This window comes from Vanessa atalanta, chromosome 18, assembly GCF_905147765.1.
Source record: "Vanessa atalanta chromosome 18, ilVanAtal1.2, whole genome shotgun sequence".
Lineage (NCBI taxonomy): Eukaryota > Metazoa > Arthropoda > Insecta > Lepidoptera > Nymphalidae > Vanessa > Vanessa atalanta.
Window position 1 is genome coordinate 7211276 of NC_061888.1, and position 11180 is coordinate 7222455.

General features: G+C 30.8%; 1 protein-coding gene across 1 annotated transcript in view; it reads right to left on the reverse strand.

Moving 5' to 3' along the window:
- LOC125071002 (hemicentin-1-like) overlaps nt 1-7700 on the reverse strand; it is a 181828-nt gene extending 174128 nt beyond the window's left edge. The window contains exon 1 of the mRNA XM_047681046.1: nt 7498-7700. The gene's annotated coding sequence lies outside the window, so the exon portion shown is untranslated. The remainder of the gene's footprint in view (nt 1-7497) is intronic.
- Between the last annotated feature and the right edge of the window lie 3480 nt (nt 7701-11180).

The window sequence follows — 11180 nt, forward strand, 5'->3', positions numbered from 1 at the left end:
CTGCCTAGACTGCATCATTAATATAAAAGCTAACAAACAAGGTTGAATATCCCGAGCTCTTGGAACAAAACCAAGCCGCTTGGGTCAAAAAAAATGATTTTTTCAATACTAAGTTGAAGCCTGAGTTTTCCAATGCTTTTTCTATTCCTTAATAAATTAACCAGTACGAATGTGATGGCCAGAATTATAAATCAATATTAATGGTATGGAAATTATTTTCTCGATAAAAGTACATATGAATTCTATGCTTCCAAATTCAAAACCAATTTGCAAACATCACATTACACTGTGGTAAACATCTTGCGCCTTATATTTTTACAGTCCTACGAAGAAACGGTATATGGCGATTGAATATCCTTTGACCTCTTTCTGTAATCAGTAATTTGACATTCGAAGGAAGAAGACAAAATATTCTATAACAATACAACTGATTTAAGACATTTTTGAATAAATGGTCAGACGGTAACTTTTGGTGTTACTGTTAATTATTCAATTCTTTTTAAACTATTAAATTTTAAAAATGGAATTGAAATTACCCCAAAAACAATGCTTTAGAGAAGGTTTTATATAGAAATTGAAATAAGGCAATTTCTAGATGGATCCTTGCGGCTTACGACCTTATTCATTAGGTTTATTATTCAATGGAAATCTTTTAGTATATCCAGTGTGAGTCATTTCATTTCACTCATCAACTTCCATACGTTTGTCTTCATGCATCTCATTCCAGAGGATTGTGTCGTTTTTATTAATTAGAATTTAATAACATACTTACAATTCAAACCGTTATATCAAATTATAAAAATGGGTATAAGTCAGATAAGGGTCATTTGTCTGTTTGGCATGAGTAACCTTCCAAGGTGGAATAGTGTTGATTTGGTTTGAAAGACGGTATTAGCGCGTAAAAACATAAGTTCCTTTTGTATGGCAAGCAGGATGAAACGGATTTCCAGTTCCGAACTGTTACACCCCGATGTAGATGGTGGAATTGATTTCCTGTCGTCCAATGTCGTGTTCCAAGCATAGCTTCTGGTATGAGCTTTACGTATTTATTAGTCCTTTTTTTAGTGATGCAATACAAATATAATCGCCCCATTAATAATTATATAGATATATAATACACAGATATAGAATAACTAACTATCGGCCGCGACTTCGCTCTCATTTTAAGGGTACGACGTCACGTTTTGGGCATAAAAAAGATATACTGACCTAACCTTCCTTGGAGTTCAAACTCGTTTCATTCCAAATGTTCATCAAATTCGGCATAGTAGTTTGCCCGTAAAAAAGCAACAGACAGACTGACCGAGTCATTTACGCATATACTATATTAGTATAGATTTCAGAATTAAAAATCTCTACTAAAAGAAACTTAACTTACTGTAAAGTAAGAACCCATTCGTATTTTTTTAACTTGAATTGTGAAACTCATGATTTGTCGCACTTATTTTGAGATGTTGTTGTTTGTTATGTTTAGTGATAGCATCAAATGTAACTTTGATATTTAAAAAGACATGTGTCTTTAAAAATAAAACGTACTAATATATATACCTATGTTGTATACACCTTCGAAGACGTATAGCTTTGAATGATACTTACGTCAGTTATTAATTTTACAGAAAAAGCATGCCTTTATATGTACTTATATACTTTTATATGTGTATGTAACATAAAAAATATATACAGTGTAGTTTATAACTTATATAGACAACTTTTTGTAATAATGAAATAAAACCTATATTTTCGATTTATTTTGTTATAAATAAGAATAATGGAATAAGAAATTGTATTCTCATGAAGACTGCTTTCAAGCCCTACCTCATATTTTCTATCGTTGTGTACGTCTATTGTATTTATTGATTTCCTTGTCACAATAGAAACTAACTTAACGAATAAAAAAACTACAATGTTCCTTAAGAAATCTTATAAGACTATCGTATTTTTAGAAAAATAATTCTATTCAAAAACCACATTTGTGTTCTTGTAATATGTTAAACCATTTCGGTATTTTAAAAGAGTTAAGATTTTTTTTTAATTTATTCTATGAAGGAAGGCAGACAACCAAACATAAAGCACTTCTTACACTGGAATTTATCCACCAATAATGCTATTTTTTTTATGCAGACGACACAGCAATTGTTTTCACAGAAAAAAAATGGGAAAAGTTAAAAATGTAACTTAAAGCGGTCTTTTTATAATTGCCCAATGGCTAAGAGCGTACTTGCTTTCATTAAATCCATCTACAACTAAATATATACCTTTTTCTATTTATATTCGGACTCAGCCAGATAATAGCTATAACATAAAAATACATCAATGTAACGGAGCTACTCGAATAATTGTGATACATGTTCCATTATTAGTAGAGTAGCTTCAACCAAACCTTGGTGTTTTACTAGACCAGATATTGTCTTGGCATGCACAAATAGAAGCCATACAGTTTACGCAAGTTGATTTGGATTTTTAAAATGTTAAGACACGTTGCCTCTAATGTCTCAATGATTAAAATATACATTGCATTGACGCAGTCTATATTGGGCTACTGTATTCCTGTGTGGGAGCTGCTGTTAAAACAAAATTCATAGAAGTTGAAAGAGCCCAAAGATTGTTGGACACGTTGTATGTACCTATTGTATGTTTAACGTGTTATTCTGAGAGGACACAAATCGTTAAAATTCAAGGTAGTAGTTTTCAATAGAAGGCAAAACTACATAGTTAACGAAGTGTGTGCTCCCAAAACTTATTTTGCTAGTCATCAATATCTAATACAATGCGCTTATCTCTACAATACCATAAATAAAATACTTAACATTTATCCCGTACAAGATTATAAGGTTAAGAAAATAACGTTTGAATGTTTAATAACAATAAGCTAAAAGCTATTACGAGATCGAATTACTCGTTCGTAGAATGTAATCAATATTTGTTAAAAAAAAGCAACACACACACATGCACATCAATTATTCATACACACACATACACCTACATCACACAAATACACATGGACTTTGTAATAATTATTAATTTCAGTTATCTTTATTTTATTTTTTCTCTTTAACTTTATATATATTAATTAAAAGTTTATTCTTTAGTTGCTTATATAACACACGATGCTATTGGAAGTGTGAGTCCCTCTGACACGAGTTTGTATCATCTTCACTAGAGAGACCCAACCTTAAATATGCTATGTATACTGTGGTAATTTTTTTTTTACTCTGTCAATGTGCCTCTAACCACAACAGCTGAGATGTTATATTTCAGCATTTATACTGATTCCCGGATACTGCAACACAAAGTACTTTTCTATTTGACGATTAATTAATTAATAATCTAGCTCGCCCGCACAAAAACCCACCACCGATAATGATATAGCAATAAGAAAAAGGTCGTAAGTAATTTATTTAATCTTACACTTTCAAACGAATAGGTTATAAAAAGCTCTACTCCAATTAATGTATTTTAAGATCAACCAATGAGTGATAGTGATAGTAAGTAAACAATAACTCGTTTTTGTGTTTATTAATTGGTTTGTTTATGTTTAATAATCGGTATTAATTGGTTCAGCTGCCACATTATGACGTCAACAAATCCACTCGGAGTACCGGGATACCCTCGAGATCGCGCTCACGAAATTCTATTCGTGAAATGACATGTTACATGTTATAAATAATTAATTAAAAGCTTACTTGTTTAACATATTTCGAATTTAAATTTACATGAAACAATTAAGAACATTTTAAACTTCGAACATGATTATAATATAATACATACGTAAGGAAATAATAGATGGGTTAATTTTAAGTTCAATGACCTTCCATTTTTAAAAACACAATACTATCATAATTCGCCCACTCTCATTCCATTACTTTTTTTTTCGTAATATTATAGGTCATGGCTCACAGTTTATCTGTCAATTAAAAAAAATAAACGATTAAACTGAACAAAAACAGATTGTTATGATCCATTTTTAATTAACCAAACATCCCTATAAAGAACAACGGGTACATTTTGTATTAACCTATACTAGATATGTAAGGAATGAACAAAAGAACTATCAAAAAAGCAATTGCCGAAAACCTCCGAAATTATTCGAGTAATGAATGTGGGATTTATTTACGTCATGGATACATTTTTATTCCGAATTCCGATTCGGTCACGGATATAGAGCATCTTTAATTAAAATTAATGATTTAGTTCTTAATTGGTTCGATATTTTCTACCAGCTTTGTTCGACGATAACAATGTTTGAAACCCGGGACCATAGACAGTTTTTTTTTTAAATTATTAACAAATAGCGGGAATCGTTACATGATACACTCGTGTTCCTGGGAAAGCACGTAAAGCTTTTAGTTCTACGCCTAAATAGGTTTTGATAAGAGTTAGGTAGAGTCTGTTTTTCTCAATCTATTTTTTATGTTCACGAAGTTTTGAAGAAGTAAATAAATATGTGTAATGTGAGTGTGCGAAGGGTAATTCGGTCAATGTTGTTAGCGAGAGACCATAATTTTCAACTCAGGGCAAGGTTATTAGGGCAGGTAATGGTGATATTAAATATGGCTAATTATATACTTACAATACTGAGCGAGATTGGCCACTTCCCTCAAGAAATAATTAACAAAAGAATATTTATTACATGTGACGGAATGACTTATTAAAAATAAAATAAAAGCCGCATGCAAGTCATTATACAGCCCAGATTATAAGATATTTTTTATGTCATAATTGAGTCTTTGTAACGTTACAATTAAATTCGACCATGAAATTTTTCTCTCACCACGTCCAAAAAAGTTTATTAAAAAAGTAGAAAAATATTCTTGCCTCGGAAGCGTTTAATTGAAACGTTACATAAAACGTTGCAATATAATTCGATCTTTAAATTAGATTCTCATTAATTAAATTAAACTTTGATTGTTATTCTTAAGTATTAGTCAGTTACTTCGGGTTTATTTTAAGGTGAACTTGTATTTAACAGTTAATATACAATCAAATTTCATCGCCCATTTGTCACGCACGTTGATACAATCAAAAATAAAATGTGAGGCAAAGAACTTTAAGTACTATGTTCTTCTGTTAAAAAAAAAAGTTAAATATTGTAGCAACAATAGCGAATACATATTACCACTAGTGCGAAACGACTCTATTTTTGTTAATACGTCAAAAGTGTCAGTTTAATAATAATACGTGAATTTTTAATAATAATTAATAAATTATTGACGTATTTATATTATCTTAAGTCGCTTCTCTATTATGTTTTGTATGCTCCATTTGCCTTTTGTTTTATAAAATTCTTAGTGACGGATCGTTGTCAGGATTTTATTACAAAAAATTAAGATTAAGAATTACAAGAGTCATAGATAAGTTATTAAAAAGGTAATGTTATTTGTCTATAACAATACTTGTAGTTACTTAATATTGTTGTATAGAATCATATCCACAACTGAGCTAAATTAATAAAATATCAATGTAAACATTTTACAAACATATTTTTACAAAAAAAAAAAAAAATGAAAATAACATTAATATTATTATGTCCATATTTTAGATTAGACTAACGGTGCCCGCGACTTCGTGCGCGTTGTTTGAATTAAAGTTATTTGGATATTGTAGCGTGATTTTATTTCTATTCTATATATAATTCTAAAATAAAAGTCTTAGTTACTCCTTATTACATCCGCTATCTGCCTGTGAAAGTCCCGTCGAAATCGGTTCAGCCGTTCCAGAGATTAGCTGGAACAAGGACAGACAGACAGACAGACAAAAATTGTAAAAAATGTTATTTTGGTATATGAATCGTGTATACATACATATGCCTTTAGTAAAAATGGGTTATTTTAATATTACAAACAGACAGTCCAATTTTATTATACGTATAGATGTGTATTGTGTGTAATCACTCTTATTATTGTTATTTTATCGATACAATATCAGCTTTAAATAATATATTTCATATGTGTGCAATTAAAATATTAATCATGTATGGCTTGAAAGCGTTATTATTAGAAACGATAACGAAATTGTTAAGTTACCGGCCATAAGGCGATGTACCCATACCACCAGCTCGGGTACCACTAGCTCATCAGTTATTCAAACGACACAAATCAGAACTTAGTGTCAATGTGTGAGTTTAATTACAGGTACAAAGGACATAATTTATTGGATCCAATTGTTTGGTAGCGCGCTGGTGAAATGAGTTATCCTCCTTACGTTTGCCGATCGGACTTCTAGATCAAATTATGTGAAATTACGAGCACTAGTTCTCATTATATAAACAATAAATATTTATTTATTTTAACTTGTACATATTATTATATAAATGTTATATACTTTGTGCTAATTGTAATGATATGACGACATAAAAATAATATAAAACACATACTTTTCTTTATTTAATTGTCATATTACTGAGTAATTTACAGATTAAAGGTTTTTTACTTTTAACAACTCGTTAATATGTGATACATTAAAAACTCGTAAGCATGTCACAGGTGTTCCAAAGATCCTGAAGAGACTCTTCAGGGGAGGCTTAGAGCTTATCCCACAACGATACTCCACGGCGTCTCACCAACATTTCATCCAAATTTAAGCACAAATGAAGTACGTAAAAACTACTTGGTAGGGCTCTGTGTCAACCCATCTGGATAGGTACCACTCACTCATCAGATATTCCGGCGTCAAACTTCAATACTCAGTATTCTGGTTTAAAGGGTGACTGAGCCAGCGTAACTACAGGCACAAGGGACATAACACCTTAATTCCCAGGGTTGGTGACGCATTGACGTTTCGTTTAAGGAAAAGTTGTCTTTAGTCGGTATCTCCGTATATAATATATAAATCCCTAATAAATACGTAAATATGTCTGTGAGATACGAATACGCTGAAGTTTTTACGATGGAAACGTATTAAAAGATAAATGAATTAATAATTACACTCGCTCCTTAAAGTAAAAACTAAGGCTGTAAGACGTAATATAAACATTATTACTCCATACGAGAGAAGAGCAAAGTTGAAAAGTGTAATTAATATATCAAAGTTTTGAGAGGCTTTCGGAAAATTTACTCTACAAGTAATCAGAATCTCATACATAATACAAAACTGTAATAATTAATTGTTTATTTCTCAGAAGCGTATGATATTATCAATATCGATCTAGTTAGGTTTAATTTTATATATTTAGCGTTTGCAAATTGTTATTTAAAGCCTAATAATATATCTACTAACAACCAACTTAAGATCAGCCTCAATTATTTTAAAGCTAATAGTCGACTTCTAAAAGGTTCGTGTAATGACCGCCTATAATACCCTTGTCAGATCTATTTGACATAAAACGCTCAAATATATAAATTTAATAAATCTACATAACTCCTTCATATACTTCTATGTTTTGTTTTATATCTTAAAATAAATAAAGATATATTATATATTTACAATTGTTTAACGACACGATAAAAATGTTTCATTTCATTAAAACACTATAAGTACTAAAATAAAAAGTATACTTACGATTCAAAAAAAAAAACTGCTATAAAAGTCACTTAAAAGTTTCCAAGCAAATAAAAGACACTTTATAAAACCAACGAAAAATCCCTTCGAACACAAATCACTGAAAACTATCGAAGTATATTACGGAGTTTTAATTATAAAACTCCTGTTTACATCCGAAAGATGACTTACGTGCGAAACTTTGAGGTACGTCCGTCTACGCTGGGAGCTCTTATAAGACTGTGCCCTGCGCCCTAATAATGTTGGCCAATGAACTATAGCTCCAAAGCTTTTTTTACGTAGAAATATTAACTAAACTTGAATAATTTCGTATGTGGGATGTACAATTACGTTAACAGCTTTATCAAAAAGATCTATATTTTTAATTTAATATTTAAATATAATAAATTTAATTTAATTTAAAATAATAAATTAATATTAATATTTTAATTATCCTCTCGAATTTTATATGCGTTTTATTATAATTAATTATTCAAATCATAGACACCTTTAATAAGTTTTGTTTTTGTATAATTTAATTAAATACTGTAACGTGATGTTATTTGAGTGTTTCTGAGCCTCCTTAAATAAACGATATTTTAATTTGTATCTTCAGCTATTAGGTACCATTTTAATATAAATAATACCATGATAAGGATGTTTGTATGAAACTTGTGGAAATAATTTGTGCCAGTTGTTCGCACTCAATGTTAGAAGTTTATTTATAAATATACACTAGCAACATTGCCTGGATTTGTTTAAAATATTGCAGAATATAATAATCGTTTAATAGTATTTATATTATCTCATCGTCTTGTTTTATTATTTTATGGATTTTATAAAAATATAAAAGTTTTTATTTATTTTTATGATTTAATGTATTTCTAATGTTTTTTTTATTTTTCTACCAAAAAAAAAATGGCCTAATGTGGCCTAATGGTTAGAATACGTCAGTTCAGGCCGAAAATTGCAAGTTCGAACCTGGAGAAGCACCACTGAATTTAAATTTATAATTCATCTCGTACTCAGCGGTGACATAAAACATCGTCAGAAAACTTAATATCATGACGGATAAGGATCGGCAACATGTTTCTCCAACTCGTGATGATCAGTGTGATAGAAATTGCCATACCGGACATTTTACAGGCTCTTACTTTCTTTACTAATAATTACTAATTGTAATCTATCAAAACTGTAACGTAACTTAAAAGTAAATTAGTGTAACTTGTTTACGCCGTAGTATTATCGAGCACCTAAATTGTCAATGAAACGAGGGTAGTGCTTCACAAAATTTTAATCATAAATTAATTAATCGTTCAGCAATTATTAGTCCATCCTATACCCAATATCGAATAAAAAGCGAATATCTAGACAACGCGATTCAGGAATGCGTCATATTCAATTAGCGCCATCTATCGGTACCCAATATACAATAACTATTTCTAACTTATAATGATGAGTGGATGACAAACCTTCAGAAAAGTATCCGGGCCCCTGGGAGGGAACCGGGTTATTTGGGATTCCTGCACACTAAAACAACTGCGATGGCCGTCTTCGACACGGATCGGAGAGACTGCAGGATCGAGTGGATATGACGCATCCCGCAGTGCGCCGATCGTGGCATCTCCGGTGGAGCTCTCCCTAGGGACGATGGTGATCTGTGCCATATGGCAGCACAAGGCCAAAACGGTCATCTGGGCGGTAAACGACAACTACGTCGTTTCCACCTAGCGTAATCGACTTTCGTGATCCCGCTCTGCAGTCTCCTTCTTCAGTTCGTCCTCAAAGCTCTTCCTTTCTCTCTGATAATTTCACAGTTCACGTTGGTAAATATTAAACATGTTCTATATAGATATCAGATATCGATTTCCACCAATCACATCCTGAAACATCGTCTGTGAGAATATTTTCATGAAACTACTATTTTTTAATTTGAAGTTCTTTCATAGAGTTTTTTTTATAAATATTTTAGAGTAAATATATTTTGTGTGTTTAATTTGTGATTTGTTTTTATTGTTGTAGAACCTTCATGAATTTCTGATTTGATTAAATATTGACCGCGAGAGAAACCTGCATGTATTAAAACCACCTTTTGTTCTAACTACACAATTTTGTTCGTCAATAAAGTTTTGAATGGACTCAACAATATTATACCAGTTAATAACACGAAATATTGTTTCAATGTCTGTACTGAACACGTAGAGAGTAGGGAGTATGTAGAAAAATAAACATTATATTCGCTCCTTTCTTGTTCCTCTTTGTTGTTGTTTTATTTACATAATACGCATACATTTTAGGGAGCTTTGGCGACAATATTAGATTTTACATTCAGCTGCCGAACCTTAAAAAAATATAATAGTTATTTGAGCAATTCTCTCATTAGAGACGGTCCCACAAATTCCGTAATATCTCTCAAATAAAAGTACTTCAAAGTTTTCTTTATATCTTTATTAAGGCAATATGAGGTCAAAAAATATGAAGTACCGCTAACGTTACATAAATGTAAATTATTCAATTATTTCCAAACAGCCGTAGCAAATTGTGTCAGTATTTATTGCCATAAACGACCATTATAGGTGTCAGTGAAGGGCATATCCAAACGATTTAATATCAAATAGTACTTAGTCGCTCTATCTATTTTAGCTCTTGTGACAATACACACCGACCAGAAAACCATTAAAAAAACACGATTCTATCTCGTTGAATATATCTTTGCTTGTTATGCTATATCCGTGTAAATTTGTGCAGGAAAACGCGCTTTTATTATTGCAAAGGTTGAATATAAATTAAAAAAAAAACATGCTGTGTTCTTTTTAAATTAAGATAAGGGTTTTCACTTCTTAAACTGTTACGTATAATGCTTATATGTCTGTGATAATCTGATAAGTATAACCAACAACAGTGATCCGCTGTGGATGAGTAGACAAAAATACACATATACATACTCAGAACATTTTCCAACACAAAATGATGCCTTAATCTTTAAATAGTACCCTAAATTTACCTTTTATATAAGATTTTTAAACAATCAACTCTCTCTACTAACCAAAATTGACTTTGAAATATTGTGGTATGAACGCAAAAACCCTTAGGGGAAAACCGCGACGTTTTCTCTCAGCGCTGAGTGCAAGATGAATTGTTGTATCTGAACCTCAGTGACGTTTATCTGACAATTAATTCTCGACTTCCAGGTAAGATTCACGTCTATTAACACCGTCTTCGTAACTCAAAAGTAAAAACGTGAGCAAAAATATTTTCCTTTTCTCAACGTTTATTCTATACATATAATTGATACATGTATGTATTTGAAATAGGCCAACGATAAAATCAATATTGGCAAAAAAGGTATTGGATACACTTATTAGCTAACTAAGCATGCGTATCTCAAACACAATATCATCACTATATAAATTAAAACACAAATTAAAAAAAAAAAAAATAAACAAAAAAAATATATAAATATTTATAAAAATATAGGTAGAATAGTGATATGATATTAATATATTAAAGCATTACATGAATACTACAGATTAAATAAATATCTAAAACATTTTACCTACATACAATTTTATTTTATAATAAGAAATTGTACTTGATGACGATATCCTGACAAACATCGTTCGGCAGCTTAATGTCTGCGTTGCTGATAGTGCAAACGATTTTATAGTGCAAGTATTAATGAGCAAACACAAAAGCATAATCTA